Source organism: Dipodomys spectabilis, unplaced genomic scaffold (genome assembly GCF_019054845.1).
Source record: "Dipodomys spectabilis isolate Male_0828 unplaced genomic scaffold, ASM1905484v1 ptg000158l, whole genome shotgun sequence".
In the NCBI taxonomy this organism is placed as follows: domain Eukaryota; kingdom Metazoa; phylum Chordata; class Mammalia; order Rodentia; family Heteromyidae; genus Dipodomys; species Dipodomys spectabilis.
Window position 1 is genome coordinate 3,390,515 of NW_024870835.1, and position 21,189 is coordinate 3,411,703.

At 35.4% G+C, this 21,189-nt stretch overlaps 1 protein-coding gene across 1 annotated transcript in view; it reads left to right on the plus strand.

The window, feature by feature from the left end:
• Mllt3 (MLLT3 super elongation complex subunit) overlaps positions 1-21,189 on the plus strand; it is a 273,357-nt gene that overhangs the window by 179,652 nt on the left and 72,516 nt on the right. The window lies entirely within an intron of this gene.

The following is a 21,189-nucleotide window of genomic DNA, read 5'->3' on the forward strand; positions in this document are numbered from 1 at the left end:
GGAGAATGGAAGCTGTAATTTCGGATTATTTTTCCTGTCCCATAAGTTATAAGGAAACCTGACAATGTTTAGGATCGGAAAGTAGCAGTTTACAAAACAAATGTCTGAAACTCGTGCAGTAGCCATTTGCAGTTCATTTCCAGGGAGTGAGGATGGATGATAGGTGGCTAAATATAATAATTTTTATTACCACCAGGGACACAGCCATAGTACAACAGGAAGAATGTTTGATTTGATCTCTGTAGGTGTAGATGCTTCTTGGATCTGTTGCTAATTTATCTTGGGCTTTAGGTTGGTGTAATTCTTACGTTAAATATAACTTTCCTTTCTTTTGAGATGATTAAATATAATGTGCTATGTACTTAAAGAGTGAGCAAGTAATCATTTTATGTATTGAAATTACCTTTTTTTTCCCTTAGATTCATTGTGCTTTGGATTAAGCCATGGCTTTTTGTTACCTGGAAAGGGGAAATAAAAAAGTTTCAATTTGAAGTCTTTAGTGTAATAATAGTGCTCACTACAAAGAATATAGTCCAACCTAGGAAACAATTCATAGTGGTACACAGCCACTTTTTTCTTTGTAAAAAAATTTTACAAAGGAGAAATCTAATTTGCCTCATTAAAAAACTAAGTATGTGAATTTTAGAAAGAACAGTCTTTCTAGAAAAGCAAAAAGAAGAAAATAAACCACTATAGCCATGTGACATATTCTGTCAATATTCTGCCTTGTATTGTTACATAGATAAGAGCCCACTGAATGTTTATATATTGCTCTGGTTATTTTTGAGTTAGGGTCTTGCTTTTTGCTCTGTGCTAGCCTGGACCATGTTCTTCCTGTCTATTCTTCCTGTTGTAGCTAGGATGACAGGCATGTCCCACCATGCCCAGCTTATTAGTTGAGATGAGTCTTGTAACTTTTTTGCTTGGGTTGTTCACAAACCTGACTCTTGACATACCTGGCTTCTTCATAGATTTTTGATTCCAGCTTTTTATAAAGAAAAATTTGCCTTCTGGATTCCATTATAACTTTCCTTCAAGGTCCAATTCTTGAGTTTCTCTCCTTTAATACATAGAGGCTCTTGGCAGAGTCCACATTAGGTTCTTAGAAGCTTCCATTTCATTTGGCCAATGAATATGGAAAAATAGGCCTTTATTTGAAGTGTGGCATTGGTACCTAGTGGCCATGTGACTTTGGACACATTACTAGTTTGAGCTAACAGATTCACAGAAATAGGATGTCTTGGCATCTGACAGGATGTCCTCCTTATGAAAATGAATATATATATAAATATATATATATGAGAGTATATATATATTTATATATATGAGTATATATCTGAGAATATATATATATATATATATATATGAGAGAAATGCTTAGCATAGTGACTGCTGTATAGGAAAAATTGTATTGTTAATAAATTTTAGTTATAGGCATGCATATAAATACTTGGGTTTAATAGCCCAAACCACCCATTTTACAGGCCAGTAAACTAAGGCATTAGGACTGAAGTGATAGATGAGTCAGGGATTTCTCAGTTATTGTTCTTGCTTATTCTTTGAGTAGTGCTTATTTGCTTTCACAAATGCAATTTTCTTTTTTTTTTTTTTTTTTTTGTGTCCGGTCATGGAGCCTGAACTCTGGGCCTAGGTGCTGTCCCTCAGCTCTTCAGTTCAAGGCTAGCGCTCTACTACTTGAGCCACAGCACCACTTCCGGCTTTTTTCTTTTTGCTTATGTGGTGCTGAGGAATCGAACCCAGGGTCTCATGCATGCAAGGAAGGTGCTCTACCACTGAGCCACCTTCCCAGCCCCACAAGTGCAATTTTCAAAAGGCTGGAGTTAGGGAAAGATAAATCCCCTGGGCTGCTTCTCTTAGTAGCTTTAAGGCCAACAGAGCAACTTTGAGTCCTTCCTGAGACAAAGTAGGTCTCCTGTCAGATTTGAGCAGCACACTTGTTCACTCCAACAGAAGTCTACAAGTTAACCTTTTGTGTGCTTCCTCTTAGACTCCAGTCCTGAGTACCCTAGGTCCCTATACTTCTGCTCCTACATTTATAATGAGTGTGGGGAAAATGGCAATTAGAAAGCTTCCTTCCCCCAAACTTTTGAAAGTACTACCAACCTATCTTGGAGGGATGGGTTAAGATTATATTTTCCACAAATCCGAAGCGAGCCTAGATTTAAGATCCTTTTTTCTTTGAACATTAAGAAAGTACATGACTATGGAAGTGGTTTTCCTTGGCATTAACCAGCGTGTGAAAAATCTTGTAGTAAAGTTGCTAAAAAAAAAAAAAAGTTGGTAGTCTATCAGGTTTTCAACAGTAGAGATGCAAATACATCATGGGGTAGTGGTGATTCTTTGAGTGCTTAGATACTAAAATGTTCCCCTCAGGTTAGGAGATGGGATGGTATGTATAAGACCATGGGTAGTGTGATACTTGCTCTGTGACTGACATCATGTAGTTGAAGAAGCTGCTTTGGCCTTTTGGCAGTCAAACGTCTCCCAATTTACCAGAATCCAAAATCAGAATAGATAAACTGAAAATAGTTGAGATTATTTGAATCTAGGACAGGTAAGACAGACTCAGGGGATTCAAGATGCTTTTCAAAGTCCTGGAAAGACTTCTGCTAGATTTTAATGGTGGGTTACGTGTTTTGTTTTGGTTTTGTTTCTGGCTTTATAGAATGAAGTTCTCTGTACACAGCTATTTTGAGAGAGCTTTCCTAAGACCTGCCCTGCCCCTTCCTGTTTCAAATACAATCCTTCATTCTGCCTATCTTCCCAGATTATTTTTTTAATGCTTCTTATCTTATGGGAGGAAGTATAAATACTTTTCTTTATAATGCAAGATCTAGGTATACAGTAAATGAACACTGAACTGTTGGTCAAACTCAACCCTCCGTGAATTTTCAAAGAACAATACTTACCTTTTCAGGGAACTTAAAAAGAAAGAAAAAGGAAGAAAGCAAACAAAACAAAGAGCAATTCCTTGCTATCAGTGCAGGTTACTCCACCGTGCTGCTTCTTCTTTTCTCTTCCCCTGTCTTTTTTAACTTTTTTTTTTTTTTTTTGGTAGTACTGGGTTTAAGCCCTGGACCTCGCTCCTGTTATGCAGGAACTGCACCACTTGAGCCATGTGCCCAGTCTCTACTTCTTTTAGTAGGCACTACAATTCTTTTAGTGGACACTGGCCTCTTGTCCCACCCCCAAGTAGGCTTTGAGGACAAAGAGTGGTTCAAACAACAGGGCTTTCTGTTTCTGAAAGCTGAACTTTATCTAAATTGTCATGGTGAATATATGTAAACATTTTTGTTTCTGCAATAGCTCCTGCCAAGGAGAGCAACTTTTTTTTCCCCAAATAAACCATATAAAAGTTATCAAATGTACCCTCAAATTATATTTCAAATTTACAGTTGTCTTCTACAATAAAGATGAAATGTTTTAGTTGGGAGAGGAATTGCGTTCTTAGCCTGTCAGCTTGTATTGTTTGTCTAAGATATAGCCAAGTGCAATTTTACTTGGCATTTTTAAAAGCAAACCACTGCCTCCCTTTATATCACTTGGAACCAGGCGTGGCAATGCACACCTGTAATTGTAGGAACTCAAAGGCATATAGATAGAATTATAGTCTAAGGTAAGTTCAACTTATCCTCCTCTTAAACATAGCAAGAGTCTATCTCAAAAAAACAAGCTCTAGGTATTGGGGAAGCAGTGGTAGGAGGATCACAGTTTGAGGCTAGCCCTAGATAAAAGTAGGAAGCCCTGTCTGAAATACTAAAGCTAAAAGGGATGGAGAAGGGCATAGTTAAGTGGTAGAGAGTCTGATTAGGCTAATGTTAGGCTCTTATTTCAAACACTAGTACCGCTAAAATTTTTTTTAAAGGGAAGTCTTGATTTGGTTTATAAGTCTGGTTTATGTGAGAAAGGCTTGGTTGTTTGGGGGATAGTATTTAGATTTCTCTTAGAAGAATATGGTATGGCGTTGATCTGTGTGTACTTTGCTATGGACCATTCAGGAGACAGCCAAGTTGGGTGAACTTCTATGGACAGAGGGCACTTTTTTGAACTCTCTGACTGAGTTGTTCTTTTAGTATTCTTTGGAAGCATAGACTGAGGTGTAAGATGCTCCCAAATACAAGCATTTATTTTATAGGTAGAAGCTTTGACAGTAATCTCAAATTTCTATAAAAATCCCAAGCTTAATAGAGAGGATATTTTCTTTTCTGAGCCATTTACAAGAAAGTTTTTGTTCTGATACTCTGAATAATGTTTATTTTTTTGCAAACAAGGACATTCACTATTATACCCACAAAATCAAGAATTGACATTGGCTAATGACTAAGCCTCCATCTTTAGATCCTATTCAAGTTTTGCAGGATAGGCCAGTCCTTTGTTTTTATAGCAAAAAGATTCAGCCTGAAATAAATGTAACACTTAGTTGTCTTAGCCTCTTTCAACCAGAAATAATTCCTAGTTCTTCCCTTGACTTTCGTGAACTTGAAGATTGTAAAGACATCAGACCCATTATTTAGTAGCTATTTAGCCCCCATTGGATTTGTTGGGCCATTTCCCCATGATGAGGTTCGGGAATGCCACAGAATGGCCGATGAGGTTTTTCCTTGTACCGTATCACGTCATATGGTGATTTTCATTGTATTGTTATTGCTGATGTTCATTCTAGTGGCTTGGTTCAATTGGTGTCTGCCATGCTTCCATACTGTACAATTCTTTTCTTTTCCCTCTGTAATTAAGTATTTTATTGGATAGTCCTTTGATACAAATGTTAATGTTTTCATCATTCTTCAGATTTGATTTTATTCATGCTTGTTCTGCCATCACAGACTCATGAGTACATATATTTTCAATGGTTTGTGCTTCCTGTCATATATTTTCATACTTATAATTTCCTGAGTTGGCCACTGGAGTCCCTTTAATCTGGTTCTACGTTTTCTTTTGACATGTCACTACAAAAAGGTGTGCTGGGCTAATGTACTTTTCTTGGCCCATCCCTGGTCTCATCTGTTTCACTAATGCATGATCCCTTTTAGTGACCATCAGCCCCTCCACACAACTATTCTACCTTCCTTTCCCGTTGGCCTATACCGTTTGGCTCTATCCAATAGTATTGAATTGAATTGTTTAGGAAAGACCCTGTTGTGATTTAATGATTAATGTTAGCTCTACATAGAGGGTGACTATAACTTATTGGTTTGAGATTTCCCCCATACCTACTACATAGTAAATGTTCAATAAGTTTATGGATTCATTCAAAGATGGGTATGTACTATGCCCATGATACGAGTCAGTCATTATTCTAGGTACTGGGTGGATAGAACAGAAAATAAAAATTTAAAAATTAAAGTAAAATTATACATTTATAGGCTGTATGTGAAGTAAAGTAATTCTTTGTGAAGGAAAGAAATAATTTTATAAGGCAGGTATTTCCCTAAGGACAGTGTTTACATTAATTTATATTCAAGGAGGAAAAAAATTATGCTTTGTACTTCTCTGGACCCTTGATAATTTCCTTTCTTGTGTTATAATGACAGTTTTTCCTCTACCCTAAAGAATGAAAATACGTCAGCCACACACATATAATCGTAACTACTTATGAGGCTGAGATCTGGAGCATTACACTTTAAAGCCAGGCTGGGACCAAACAGACATATACCTGCCATCCCAGCTACGTAGAAGGCTAATATCAGGAGCATTGTGGTTCCAGGCCAGCCCCAGTGGAAAAGTGCATTGAACTTTATCTAAACAGAAAAGGTTGGGCCTGGTGGTATATACTAGTATATACAGCTACTTACTCCAGCTGTAACAGAAAGTGTAAGATAGGCTGATTGTCATTCAGGTACAGGTCCAGGCAAAAAAGCAAAATTTTATCTCAAAAGAGCCAGTAGAAAAAAGAGCTGAAGATGTGTTTTAGCTATACAGTGCCAATCTAGCCAGCACAAGGCCCTGAGTTCAAGCACCTTCAAATAATATGGTGCTTAATAAAGAGCTAGCTACTTTTAACAGTAAAATGGAAACTAACTCTGACTTATTTTTTGTTAATTTTTGCATCTTTGTCCAAAGATGCTTCCAGACAGTAAGGTGATATAAGTATTTTTCTAGTCTGCTGTTTGTGATAATGTTATTTAATTCTTGTGAATAGAATTATAAAACATAGTATAAAATCAAACTCTATTATAGTATTATCAAATTATTCCAATGGTTTATGTATTCAGCACATATTTGATTGCCTGTTCTTTGCTTTACAGGACTCTTTAAGAATACTGATTAGTCTGTTGCCTTGCTCACAGTATCTAATTAATGAGTATCTACGAAATCCGAATGTAAAATTCCCTTATTATGCTGGGTGCTGATGGCTCATGCCTGTAATCCTAGTTACTTAGGAGGATGAGATCTGAGGATTATGGTTTGAAGCCAGCCTGGACAGAAATGTCTGTGAGTCTCTTATTGCCAATAAACTACTCAGAAAAAGCCAGAAGTGGCACTGTGGCTCCAATGATAGAGTGCTAGCCTTGAGCACAGAGAGGCTCAGGGACATTGCCCAGACTCTGAATTCAAGCCCCAGGACTAGCAAATAAATAAATAATTAAATAAAAATTCCCTTATTAAGCTATACAATATAGGAATTTGGGGGTTATCTTACAATAAATATTTATACTACATTTGATAGAGTTGAGGATTCCTGGACCCTGTTGCAGACTGCAGAGATTCTCATTCAGTAGGTCTGGGGAGGACATGAAACTTGGAATTTTCAACTCTAGCCACTCAGGAGGTTGAGATCTGAGGATCATGGTTCAAAGCCATCCTAAGTAGGAATGTCCATGAGACTCTTATCTTCAATTAACCACTGAGAAACCGGAAGTGGTGCTGTGGCTCAAGTGGTAGAGCACTAGCCTTGAGCCAAAGAGCTCAGGGACAGCACCTAGGCCCAGAATTCAAGCCCCCCGACTGACAAAAAAAAAAGGAATTTTCTTTGCCATTTTTACTAGTGTATATTAAGTTGTACAATGTGAGAATTTCATTGTGATATTTTCATAGATGCATAATCATACTCATTGCCTCTATTACTCTTTGTAATCCTCCCCCACTCCAAAAAAAAAAATCAGGATTTCTACTAGGCATCAGGTGATACCAACATTGTTGTTTTGATGACCACATTCAGAGGAGTGCTTCCTTCGAATACCTATGAATGAAATCTATGCACTTACACAGTTGGCTTTATATTACTAAATATACTGAGACACATATCAGCCTATGCAAAGAGATCCCATTGCTGTATTTTCTAGTCAGATTGTGAATGTGGTAAGTACATGCCATTGAGTGTAATCCTCACCTAACTTGGCATTTCAGTGATTTGCATGGCACTAAACATGTATGTTGGGGATCAGCCATGCTACTTACTTTGAAATGCTGTTTATATCTTCTAAAAATATGGAGATATTTGTCTATTACTATTGACATCTTTTCCCAGTTTACCCAGTGACTTTTTTACTTTATGATACCTTTGGATAGATGGAAATATTTAATTTTAATAAGATCAGATTTTTAAATAGTCATTTCTTTATGAATCTCATTTAGTGTGTTTTCCTGTACTTCAGGAATATGTAGATGTATATACATCTTGATATTTTTTACATGTTAGAAGTTTTTTCTAACACTGAAATATTTTTTAACACCTGGAATTATTTATAGATGGTATGAGGTAAGGGCTCAATTTAAACATTTTTCTATGTAGAAAACAAGTTCTAGCACATGTTATAGAGTTGTCTCTGTGTTCTCTAATAATCTTCCCTGTCAAACACCCAATTTTCATATAGTTATGAGGCAGAGGGTGCATTTCTGTCCCATGGGTCAGTTTGTTGGTATTTTCAACAACACCACAATTTGTAAGTACTAACATTTTGTAAGCATGTTTCCTATATGACTTGACAAGAATCAACTTAAGTTTTTGAAAAATGATTTGGATTTATATTGAAATTCTATTGAATCTGTGGATGATATAATATCTTGATCATAAATTTAGGGTATTTAAGCTTTCTTTGATTTTTTTTTTTTTGTCAATTGTGGGGCTTGAACTCAGATCTCAGCCTCCTGAGTAGCTAGGATTACAGGTGTGAGCCACTGGTACCTGGCTTCTTCAATGTTTTTAAAGTATTGATACAATTTTTTAAATGTCTTGCTATTATTTGGTTTGTTCCTAGTTCTTTTATATCTTAAATGCTACTATAAGTAGTATCGTTTGTTTAGTAGTATAAGTAGTATAGCGTATTTCTGATTTGTGGCTGATAATATAAACATATAGTTTGAACTACCATGCTGATATTACTTCTAGCCACCTTGCTACAGTTATTCCAGGAATTCCTCTGTGGTGGTCCATTTGTGTATGTAGTCATATCATTTGTGAACAACAACATTTATCTTTCCTATCTTGTTTCCTCCTGAGTTTTTGGTACTTTGTCAGTAGAAACAGCAATAAATCAGTTACATTCCTGTTTATAAAGGGTCTAATTTCTAATAATTCATCATTGAGAGTGCTGTTTTCATTGGGCTTTAGTGGCCACCCTTTGTCCATCTTGATGTAAAATAACAATTCTGCCTTAAAGGAAATAAGAAAATAATTTATTCTAAACCACATATGGCTCTGAAACGAGGATTTAGGTTACATTTAAAGACATGTTCCATCGTGGAAGTGGTTACATGAACTTTTATAGCCTCAGAACAAAAGGAAGTCATACATCAATCATTTTTAATCATAGTGAGTAGGGGCCATAATGTAGGGGAAACCTCTTTTGCAGATTTCACTTGTTATTTTACATCATTCTTAGATCCAGGGTTGGTAGAGCCTTGAGGTCTGGTAAGCTTAATAATACATTCTAAGAAGTGTGTCTGTATCTAATAGGAATATTACAACAGTTATAAAAACAAAATTAATGGATATTAAATGACCTAAGACAGCCCAATATAATTTTGGTTCTGGATCTACTATATTTCCATTTCTCCAAAATCTTGATCATGTCAGTCAGGGTCAAGGAGTCTCCTCCAAGTACTAGTTAACTACACTCCCCAAACATTACTTTGCAGTATTTTCTATTTTAATTTCTTTTCAACCTGTGAATAACTCAGAAGTTATCTTTAAAATTCCAAATGTAAGCATTTTTTTATATAAAACATAAAACCTTTAGAGAGAGAGAGTGTGTGTGTGTGTGTGTGTGTGTGCGCGCGCGCGCGCATGCGAGTGCTAATATGGGAGCTTGAACTAAGGGCTTGACCATGCTCCCTTAGCTTTTTGCCACAAGGCTAGTGCTATACCACTTGAACAACAGCTTCACTTCTGGGTTTTTTTTGCTGGCTAATTTGTTAGTTACTGTCAAGGACTTTCCCCTCTGGGCTGACTTCTCAGATCTCAGCCTATAGAGTTATTAGATTTCTAGGAGTGAGCCTGTAGTACAGACTAGCCTATAGATAGCCTGGATAACTACCATTTTAAAATTTTTAAATTTTGCTTTAAATATAATACAATAATTCTTGAATTCATTTTCCTTATTTCTGAGGCAACTCTGGGAGTTCATTTATTAAAAAATTTTTCTTAGTAAACTCAATTTTTGTTGATCTGTAGAAGTTTTAGTTGTTGTCCTTATTACGGAAAATGTTTTCTTCTGAATATAAAACTCTAGGTTGCCACCGGTCTCCCTTCAGTGTTTTGAAAATAGTTTTCTAGTGTGAAGTCTGTTGTTGATTTGACCTAGGTCTATGCTAGGAGATGATCAACATCTACCTCTCCAGGGGAAATCAAAACTTTTGATGCTTACTTATCTTTGTGGTATTAAAACATGCCATTTTAGGCCAATAATAATTGCAAAGTTGGGAAGAACACACAATTATGAAATATTTCTAGCATGTTAGTGCACTAGAGACAGATGCCTCAAGAACAGAAATCATAATTGTAGCAATATAATTAGAAAGTGATGAGTTTTAATGACGTATTACTTCTTTAATATTTTTCTACTTATAACCTTATTTAATTTAAGGCAGTACCTTTATTCAAATAATATATTTTTCTCTTTCAAGTTTGCAATTTGAACTCAAAGCCTCATACTTGCTAGGCAAGAACTTTACCACTTGAGTTATACCCTCAGTCCTTTTGCTTTAGTTCTTTTTCACATAGAGCATTCTGCTTTATGCCCGAGGCTGACTTGATTGGAGTCTTCCTACCTCTGCCTCTTGTGTAACTGGAGTTATAGATATATTCTACCATGCCTGGCTTATAGTTGAGATGAGGATCTAACAAATTTTTCTGGCCTCATACTATGATACCCAATTCTCTACTTCTGAGTAACTAGCTGGTAGCCACTGCATCTGCCATGTTTTTATTTATGATTTTAGTTTTTAAACCCAAAGTTGCTGAAAATTTAACAGTTGGTCCTGGGAAGCTCTGGAACATTGTTAGTTAGCTGTTCTTTTTTTAATAGGTGATGTCTTTGTTGTTATTGCTTTATAATTAGCCTGTCAATTTAGTATTCATTTTTTATATACTATGTCTAGGTATAAATTTCTTTTAATTTTTGATCCTGTTACTTTCATATAATACTTCTTTCTGCATTTGATTTATGATTTTTTTTTATCATTTTTAGAAGCCATTGAATCTATATGCTCTTTTTTTCTGGGTTGCTAATTAATTTGTTATTATTCAAGTCTTGTATGCATGTTCTTACAGTTTATTTGTATCTTTTATTTTGCTAATTCAATTAAATCTGTCTTCAGTTTGCCATGTGAATCATTAAGATATTGACTCCAAAAGTGATTTTTAACAAATTTTTGTTTTGCTTTTTCTTTTTAGTAGAGTTTGGTTTGGTTTTTGTTCTGATCATTCTTAATTGTATCTCATTGCTTGGTCACTTTTCAGATTCCAACAATTTACTTTTTTATACATTTGTAATTTGCTTCTCAGGATTACCTGGGGTCCTTGTGGCCCTGTTACCTTTTTTATGTTCATTTGTTTCTTTGTGTTTGGGAATGTTTTTAAATCATGTGTTCATATTTGGTTTAAGTTTGAATATACTAAGGGCTGAACTCAGGGCATTTTACTTCCAATATCAGATTTGTAAAGTGTTGTCCTGAGTTTCTATAGGCCCATGTTTGCTCTTGAAAAACTTATGAGAACATCGGTTTTTCTGTGTGTGTGTGTTTTTTTTTTTTGGTCGGTTGTGGGGCTTGAACTCTGGGCTTGGGCGCTGTCCCTTCCCTCTTCAGCTCAAGATGAGCACTCTACTGCTTGAGCCACAGCACCACTTCCGTTTTTCTAGTGGTTTATTGGAGATAAGAGTCTCCCGGACTTTCCTGTTCGGGCTGGCTTTGAACCGTGATCCTCAGATCTCAGCCTCCTGAGTAGCTAGGATTACAGACGTGAGCCACCGGCGCCCTGCTAGAACATAGGTTTTTGTCTTTCTTTTTGGCAACTTCATCATTGTAGCTCAACAGTTATATTTTAACTCCTGTTTTCTTCTTTCACTTTCCACTTGTCCATCACATGATTCTAAATCTTGCAGGTCTTCCCTCTTCTTTTTTAAATTAAATTCAGTGTGAAGAGTTTTTTTGTATAGTAGTGAAAAGTCCAGGAGAGTCTATCATAACACTCAAGTATGTTCTCCCACCATGGTATAACCCCTGTTTTCACTGTATTTGATTCTTGTGTCCTGCATCTTGTATATACATTTTTCTAATTTGGGGAGGGGAAGGGAAATAACAAAATGCTGAAATAAAGGTATAGGTTGACCCATTATAGCAATGAGATGTACAAGATATTATGTTGAAAACAAACTTTTACAACTTCTGGGATAGGGGAGGGAGGAGTTGTGGAGATGGGAGGAAAGGGAGGGTAGGGGAAAAACAAAGGAGGAGGTAACAATGCTCATAGGAAATGTACTCATTACCTTGCTCATGTAACTGTAACCTCTCTGTACTGTATTTTTACAAAAAAATACAAAAAAAAACAAAAAGGAGATTATTGTCCTCAAAGCCATGGTATGCACTTTCAGCATTTTCCATTGTATATGCTAAACTCAATAAGTGGTAGTAAGAGAAGATAGAATAACTATGATTATGTTTTCAAATTGTTCAGTTGTATCTCTCTTTGATCCCCCCCTTTGTTTTTCTTGCCACTCTATATGTATTGAACTCTAGACGTTGTATATGCTCATCAATTGTTCTACCACACATCAATCCTCTTTTTTAAATTATATTTTTATTATCTTTAAATAATTGTAGAAATTACAGTTAAACAAATCAGCTTATAAGTAAAATGCATCTTGATTAGTATCATCCCTTTCATCCTTCTTGCCTTACCTGGCCTTGGCCTCAGATAGCCATCTTCCTATTTACGTCTTACACATTGCTGGTATGACAGGCATATATGTTGAATTGTGATTCATTCTCTCTTTTTTTTTCTTTTTTGTTTTTGTCAGTCATTGGGCTTGAAACCTGGATCTGGGCGCTGTCCTGAGCTCTTCAGCTCAAGGCGAGCACTCTACCACTTTAGCCATAGGGCCACTTCCTGTGATGCATTCTCAATATATCCTTCCAGCAGTGTCTAGCAGTATATACTAAAGATTAGTTATTCTGTGTGTGTAGCAATTGCTTATAAAACCTCATTATGAGAAATTTATCTGGTACTAAAAAAGCAGGTGGTAACAATCTGACCAATATCTCTTATAAGTGCCGCATGCTAACCGATTGCGCCACTGGAGCTCCCTGACCAATATCTCTTAAGGCTTACTTAAGAAAGCAGAAATTGTACCAAGCTAAATATACATAAACCTAGAAAGAGAAGGGTTATAATTATTACTCTGAGTTTCTAGTTTAAAACCACAAAGGTAAGCAGATGTTTGCTTGAAACTGCAGTCTTCTAAATATAACTTGCTATTAGTGGCACCTAATTATAATTTAGTATGTAACTACAGCATATCAGAGAATAGTATATAAATAGGAGCATCTTACATCAGACTGGATTCTGAAAGAAAATTATTTGATAATATAATAGGCTGAAACCAGTCATTTGAGGAAGGAAAACATTTAAAAATTTTGTCTGTTTGGAATATTACTTCGTAGAATATTTTCCTGTTAATATTTTACATTAAAATTTTATATATAAAGAAAGACAGTAATTAATATTTTCAGTAGTAAATACAATAGCTTTACTTTTTGAATATTTTATTAAGTAATTGTACAAAGAAGTTGCTTTTCAACAAAGCAGTTTATGAATAGAGTGCCTCTTGATCAATATTACCCTTTCATTATTCTTACCCAACTCTCCTCTTCCCTCACTTTTCTTAATTTCTTCCCTCACTTCTCTTAAGTTTTTTAGGACATGTTTAATTTTTTTTGCCATTTAAAAGCAGTTTATGTATACAATGCATCTTGAGCTGTATCATACCTACAACATTTTCACCCCCCCCCCCCCCTTCAACTTCTTAATGGACCTTTGAACAGAAGTCTAGGAAAATGAAATTTTACCTACTTATTTTCTTTATTCAAAGGCAATAATTTTTTCATTTGTTTCCATTTGTCAATTTTAGTTATCATTTACAGAGTTTATTTTTATCTTCTGTATGAAACCCTGAAAGTGCAATTCACTTATCAGGCTACATCTGTAACTTAGTGCTTGACTATAGTTTGCTCAAGGAAAGTGAGATAACATTCAAACCGCATCAGAAGCAAAGTTGAAATGTTTTTGAAACAGAAGAATATAGGTCACACAGTTGAAGTTTCTCTTTATTTTTCAATGTAAATTTTATTTTCACAAAATCTCACTTGAAAACAAGGGTTATGTGACTAAAGAGAAGAACCGAAAAGTTAACTTGGGAGATTGAAGAACTTAGTTTTATATTAAATAATGCATGTATGTGGTATAATAATGCATGTATGTGGTCTAAAGGAACCAAATGCAAAGGAAGATATCTAACAAAAAGTAGAAATCCTAGTTCCCCCCCCCTCTCCTTCCCACTGCTGGAAGAAACGTCTTAGACTTTGCTAAGTTCTAGAGTTTCTGCCAAGTTTCCAAGTTCTATTTTTATGCTGCTATTTCTTAATGAACGATACCCATTTCCTCCGTATCTTTTCCCTCCTCATTTTTAATTCTCCTTTTTATAGTTATAATCTTGTGGATGTTGAATTTAGAATTCCTGATTTTACTGAATGTGAACATTATTAATTCTCAGTTTTATAAGTTTATGGAGTCTTTAAGTTTCTTTTCCTCTCTCCTTCAGTTTTTGTCTTCTATGTCTGTCATTCATACACTATTGTGTTGTCTAAGTTGGTAAGAATATCTAAGTTGAGAAGAATGTTAAGGTGTTCTGTTCATCTAGAATAGTCATAGCAGTAGTTCCTTAAAGCACTTTACATATTTTATGTGCCTGTCACCTTGGTTATATAGTCTCTATAATACAGGTTAAATGTCTTTTCTGAAGTGCTTAAGAATCAGAAATGTTTTCAGCTTTTTAGATTTTGAAATAATTTCATGTAGTTAATGAGATGTCATAAGGATGAGATTCATGTCTAAACATGAAATTGACTATGTTTCATGGCATCTTTTATAGATAGACTGAAGGTAGTTTTATACGCTATTCTAAGAGCCCCCACATTTTGAGTCCCACTTGTCACCATGAAGTCAGAGATGAAATTTCCCACTTGGGAACATTATTGTTCAGGTGCCATATCCGTGCTCAAAAAGTTTCTGATTTACAGGGTCTTAGACTTCCAGATTGGTAGGATGTGTGTATACACTCATACTTTAACATCCATTAAATTAGCAAATTGACCTTACTATTGAAGGTATTATGATAATATCATGATCTTCATTTTACTGAAGGAAATTTAAATACTTGACAAATGAGTAGATTAATTTTTAACAGATACAATTTAGTAAACACTGACAATTGTTATGATTAGGTAAACATTCAGAGCCAAAAAGTGCTTCCTATTATAATATTTATTTCTTGAACAGCCATCTATTTTTTCAGCATTTATAATAATTCTTTATCTTTATGATCAGTTTGTTTTTGTGCTAAATCTCTGAAATTCTTTTTTTCCCAATCTCCTTCATAGGGACCCTTGTAGGTCATCTAGTTTTCTTGTGTAATGACCTCCTTCATTTTGAAATTAATCATTTAGTATTTGATTCGGTAACTATCAATTTTTATTTTGGGGGGAATTATGTAGTAATGCAGACTTTTTTGGGGGGAAGGGGTTGGTCAGTTGTGGGGCTTGAATTCAGGGCTTAGGCCCTGTCCCCAACCTCTTTTGCTCAAGGCTAGCACTCTATCACTTTGAGCCATAGTTCCATTTAGGGTTTTCTGGTGGTTTATTGTCGATAAGAGTCTCACAAACTTTCCTGTCTGGGCTGGCTTTGAACCATGATCCTCAGATCCTGAGTGTCAGCCACCAGTGCTAGCTGTGTGGCAGACTTTTACATTGGCTTTGAAAACATTTGCTTGGGAAGTGGGGAGTATTATATAGTTTTCTGATCCCTTTAAAAGTTTTGGAGGTATCTGTGCTCTTTCAGGGACTTGTATGAAAAGTTAATTTTCTAGTATATAAATAAGCCCTTTAAATGCAAGCCTTCGAATACGAGCCTATCAACTATGTAAAATATGTATTTGGTAGAAATCTACTTGAAACACATAGAGAGGAGAGTCTTTATTTCAAAATAAATTATTTACCACATATTCCTATCAAAAAGTATATTCTATCTCCTCTATTGGAAGTGAGTGGAACTTCATTTAAATAGTGTGCCTAGACTGCAGGCACAACTGATGTTTTGTTCTTCTAAAATCATTGAGCTCCTTCCCTTTCATTTCCTACTAAGAATCTGTATATTATGATTGACATTTGGTTTTTAAACTAAGTGACTTTACAGAGAATCCATAGAAGTATTATGATTAATAATACAGATATTGGAGATAGGCAAAGTGTGCATGTTTTAACACACATACATGCATACATTTTTATGTATATTGATGTCTGTCCACTCTCTATTTGTTCTAACATACATATACATATACACTCATTTTTATGCATATTGGTGTCTGTGTACTCATTCATACAATGGAGCTAATAATAACTACCTCACAAGATTGTTGACTAAATAATTGTAAAACGTTGATGTCAGTGTTGTTTCCACCCCCATCCCAGTTCCTCAGAGCAGGAATCTTGAATGGCTTTGCTTTCTTTGCCCTCTACTTACTCCCACCTCTTACCATATTGCTCCCAGGTGACCTTCCTAAAGTGGTTATTTCAAATAGGTCTTCTCTGTAAAGTCCTCAAGTGGGTCTCCTTTGCCTCCTAGCTGTTCTTTGTAGCTGTTACTGAGGACATTCTGTCCTAATAAAGAATTGACGGAACTCATAGCCAGGTATAGTTGACAGAACCTGTTATTCATGTCTAGATTCTCTTTCTGAGTGGTCAGTATCATATTCTGTTTATCTTGCATGCTTTATATTGGTTCACGCTTAATTCATAGGATGATGCCCAATCATACATCATTTGAGCAGAACATTACCTGCCTATATTTTTTGTGTGTTTATACCTGCTTAAATATTGTACATATCTAGGCAAAATAAACATTTGAGGAGTTCTATAAGACTGCCTGATGCTTTTACTTGGTTAAGTATAGAAAAGGCATTATTTTCTTTATTGCTTTTTTTCCCTGAACTATTTAGGTAGATTTTTCTCTAACTTTCTGATTGAATATCACCATTAAAAGTGAGGCAACATTATTCATATATTATAACAAGTAAAACTCTCCAAGTTTTGCATCCCTTGACAGCAGACACTTTATTTTCTTCCTTGTATATATAAGTCGGCCATGATTTTTTTTCTAGAAATAATTTTTTTATATTCTATTTGATTTTCCCCTAAGTAATCACACTATTTTTGATTTCAGTATTTTATCTGCCTCCTCCAAAATACCTGCTAAGTCTGTCTTCTTTTATTGATGACATGAATTGTCATAATTGCTGTTATGGATGGATGAATTGTGGCTCAGGTTGAGTTGGTAGGGGCCCTAGGGCTGTTGTAATCCTGTTAAGTGTTGCAAGGTACAGACAACTTAACCTTCACGATAACAGCAGGCAGGTTATCTGTCTGTTGTCTACACACGTGGATGATTCCTGGAGGAGTAGAATAGACTCTTCATTTATTGAGTACCTTTGGAGCAAAAGAGGCTGACCACTGTTGTACACTTATTCTTTTTTTTATTATTTATTTATTGGTCCGGTTATGGGGCCTGAACTCTGGGCCTGGGCGCTGTCCCTCAGCTCTTCAGCTCAAGGCTAGCGCTCTACCACTTGAGCCACATGTACACTTATTCTTAATGCAATCCTCCTCAGGCTCTAGCTTGAAGCTATAGTTGAACAAGTCCTGCACCAGCCTCTCAGCCTTCAGGCTCCACAGTTGACTAGTATGAGTAAGGTGAATGGGGTTGAAGGTGAATGGATTTTTATATTGAAGTGGGGAATGTAAATCAAATTCATGTTCCTGAATTTTTTATACTTTATAGCTTCAAATTGTCATTATCCCTCTGTGCCACTTGTTATGCATTTAATGACATCACAGAAAAGATTTTTTTGGTGGTGGTGGGGGTCCGGTCATGGGGCCTGAACTCTGGGCCTGGGGGCTGTCCCTCAGCTCTTCAGTTCAAGGCTAGCGCTCTACCACTTGAGCCACAGTGCCACTTCTGGCTTTTTTTCTTTTTGCTTATGTGGTGCTGAGGAATTGAACCCAGGGCCTCATGCATGCAAGGCAAGTGCTCTACCACTGAGCCACTTTCCCAGCCCCAGAAAAGATTTTTTAATTTGGAAGCTTTTCTTGACTATCGTGAATTTCCTTACCCCCTTTATATATATAACCCTTGAGACTGTGCTACAATTTTGAAGAAGTATCCTTTTAAAATGCTATTTTGGATAAATTAACTCTTTTTACTTAAGTTTTTTGGTTTTGAGAAGTAAAACGCTTGAGTGAGGAGGATTTACTAGTTGATTATAATAGTTTGATTGAAGAAAATGTGATTAATCTGAAATTTCTTGCAAAATGTAGAAGCCAGTTAAAATGGGATTTAAAAAATCATGGAGGAAAGAAAGAGGAATTTCAGGATCAGCATCATCAGTGGGAAAAAGTCTTGGAGATACCATGGAAATTGAAAGCCACTTAGAATCAGAAAACCTTGCTCTAGACAGTAGTTAGACACCTTGTTTATCTTAAGCTATATACTAGAGTTGCAGACAAAGTAGTGATTGTAGAGATTATACATTAAAAGATGCTTTCTGTTCCAGAGAAAATAAAACAAGGAAGCATTCAGTAGAATTGAATGGATGAAGGAAAATACTGTACCCTACATTCACAAGTGGTAAAGTTAGCACAAATATGTGTGTGTACATGTATGTTTAAATAATCATATACTTTAAATATTTGAGATCTGAATTACACATACATATCTCTTTAGTTGGATTTCTTGATATTCAGTTTGTCCCAATGATCCACAGAAAAAAAAAATTAATTATACAACGTGTAAACTTCACATTGGATGGAAATTAGTCTGTTTTTCCGTGGAATTAATGTTGAGGTTAGTGGTTGAATAAAAAGTTTTAGAAACATAGGTCCCATGGTTTCCCATATTTGCAATAACTAGTATATGTCTGAGACAAGCAGAAATGGTCAGATAAGTTGATGTTAGGTGAAATGAACCCCAAGATAAGGACTGAAATGGTTTTTCTTTCTTGCTGTTGTTTCTAACATATTTATAAGGTGATTGTTTTGTTGCTTTGTATGTCCCTCTCCCACGGTATGACCCCTGTTTTCACTGTATTTGATGTTGGTATAATTTGGGGAGGGGAAGGGAAAAAACAAATTGTTTAAATAGGGCTACAGGTGGACCCATTGCAACAATGAGATGTACAAGACGTTATGTTGAAAAACGAACTTTACAACTTTGGCACGAGGGGAGAGGGCAGAATGCAGGGAGGGGGTATAGATAGGAAGGGATGGTAAGGGAAAACAAAGGAGGAGGCAACAATGCTTGATAAGAAGTGTACTCATTTCCTTGCCCATGTAATTGTAACCCCTCTGTATGGTATTTTCACAATTTAAAAAAATTATAATTATGATAAAAAAGTTTTGGAAGCCACTATATATGGTGTGTGTGTGTGTGTGTGTGTGTGTGTGTGTGTGTGTGTGTGTGTGTGTGTGTGTGTGTGTGTGTGTGTGTGTGTTAGATAAGCCAAGAGTTAGTGAAAGTTTTTATTCTGTCAGTAGCAATTTAGTGCCCAACTATATATCTAAGCCACTATTATACATTTATTACATAGATGAATATGGAGTCTGATAACATACTTACACAGTTCATTATTATTACCAGCCCAAGTGAGAATCTGTATCAGATACTATGGTATGCTTTGTATTAAGAATTACAGTTTTATCTACAGAAGATTTAAAAAATAAAAATACAAAAAGACCTCTGGAAGGACTCGGTTGTTTCACTGAAATGAAAAACGAAAAAAGAAAAGAGTTGTTCTTAATGTACTCATTATCTTGCCCATGTAATTGTAACCCCTCTGTACAGTATGTTCACAAAAAATTAAAATTAAAAAAAAAACCTCTGGAGACATATATATCCTATACTGGGATGGAAAATTTTAATGCCTAAAATTAGAAATATGTTCAAAATGTGTGTTTTAAAATACTAAAATATGTGTAATACTCCATACAGATTGAATAGTAATATGTGGGTATTCTAGAGCTATGATCAGAGTACTGATTGCAAATTGCTAAAATTCAATGAGTGAATAAGCCAGGTTTTTAAAAAACCTCAGGGATAATAGTTGGAAATATTCTTTCTTAATTTAGTTTATCCATAACTTTAATTGTAACTATTCATAGTATTGCTTAACATGCCAGGAAATGTCTTGTAAGAGGATTTATAAAATAAAGAAATTTCAGTAATATGAAGTCTATCTTTAGTGTCCTGTTTTGAAATGTCAGATTAAGATGTTTTGTAAGGAATTGTCTTAATTTAATGCATAAAAGTCTCAGTTTAGTGACTTTATCCATTTTAGCATTTTGAAATCAAATGCTCACTTGAGAGAATAAATAAAATAATACAGATCAATAACTTCCCATTCTGGTATTACTTTCTAATGTGTATCTATGAACTTGTATCCATGTTTTCCCCTTTACATATGCAATAAGAAGATTGTTTATTTTAATGCATAGTATAGACCCTCCTTCTTGTCTTGTTCCTATTGGAATGGGAGCAGTTACCTCTTGTCTTGAAGGTATAACAGTAATGGATAAAGACATCAGTTCATTTGATGATTAGATGAGATCTTTGATCTGTTGGATTCCTTTATTACTTTTTTCTTTCTGTTTCTTAGGAAGAAGGTATATTCTAAGTGATAAAATTTTGGACAGAACAAAAAGAATTGTTTTTAATTTCACATTGTGAATTACTTACTTTTGGAGGTTTTGTGATTCTGTATATCACTAAGTATTTTGCAGTTTAAAAGAACCTGCCTTCATTGTGTGAACCTACTTTCCTTCTTCCTTCCCAACCTTGTTCTGTGCTCTCCAAATGCAGTCTGCTTCTCTCCCTTACAGTTTTAGCTTATTCTGGTCCTTGGTCTCTAAGTACCATTTCCTTATTCCCTTTCTTGTAATTACCTGCTCATTTCCCAGGACCAAATTCATGTGTTACTCTTCTATAAACAGCCAACTCACTGTCTCCCAGCAGAACCAACTGGTCCTTTTCTTTTCTTGCTCATAGCACCTTATAGGTTGCTTTTAATGTCATCCATTGAAAGTGTACAATAACTATTAACAATGTGTTATCCACCTTTTTGTCTTCTTGAACAAACATGAATCGAAATGTTTCAAAACTCCTCACTTGCAATGATTGAGAAGACAGCGTGTCTAAGTTCTTTGATCATGGTAACCCCTCGCCCTAAGATTCTCACATACACTGTTCTACCTGTTACTCTGTGGTGATTGGCTTATGTTAAAATATGTTTGGCATTTTGAAGATAACTTGAGAACAATCCAAGAAAGGGTCATTTAATGTAGATTAAACTTAAGGAAATGGGCTTTGACTCTTCATTACTGCTCAGTTCTGAGAGTTTTGTTTTCTCC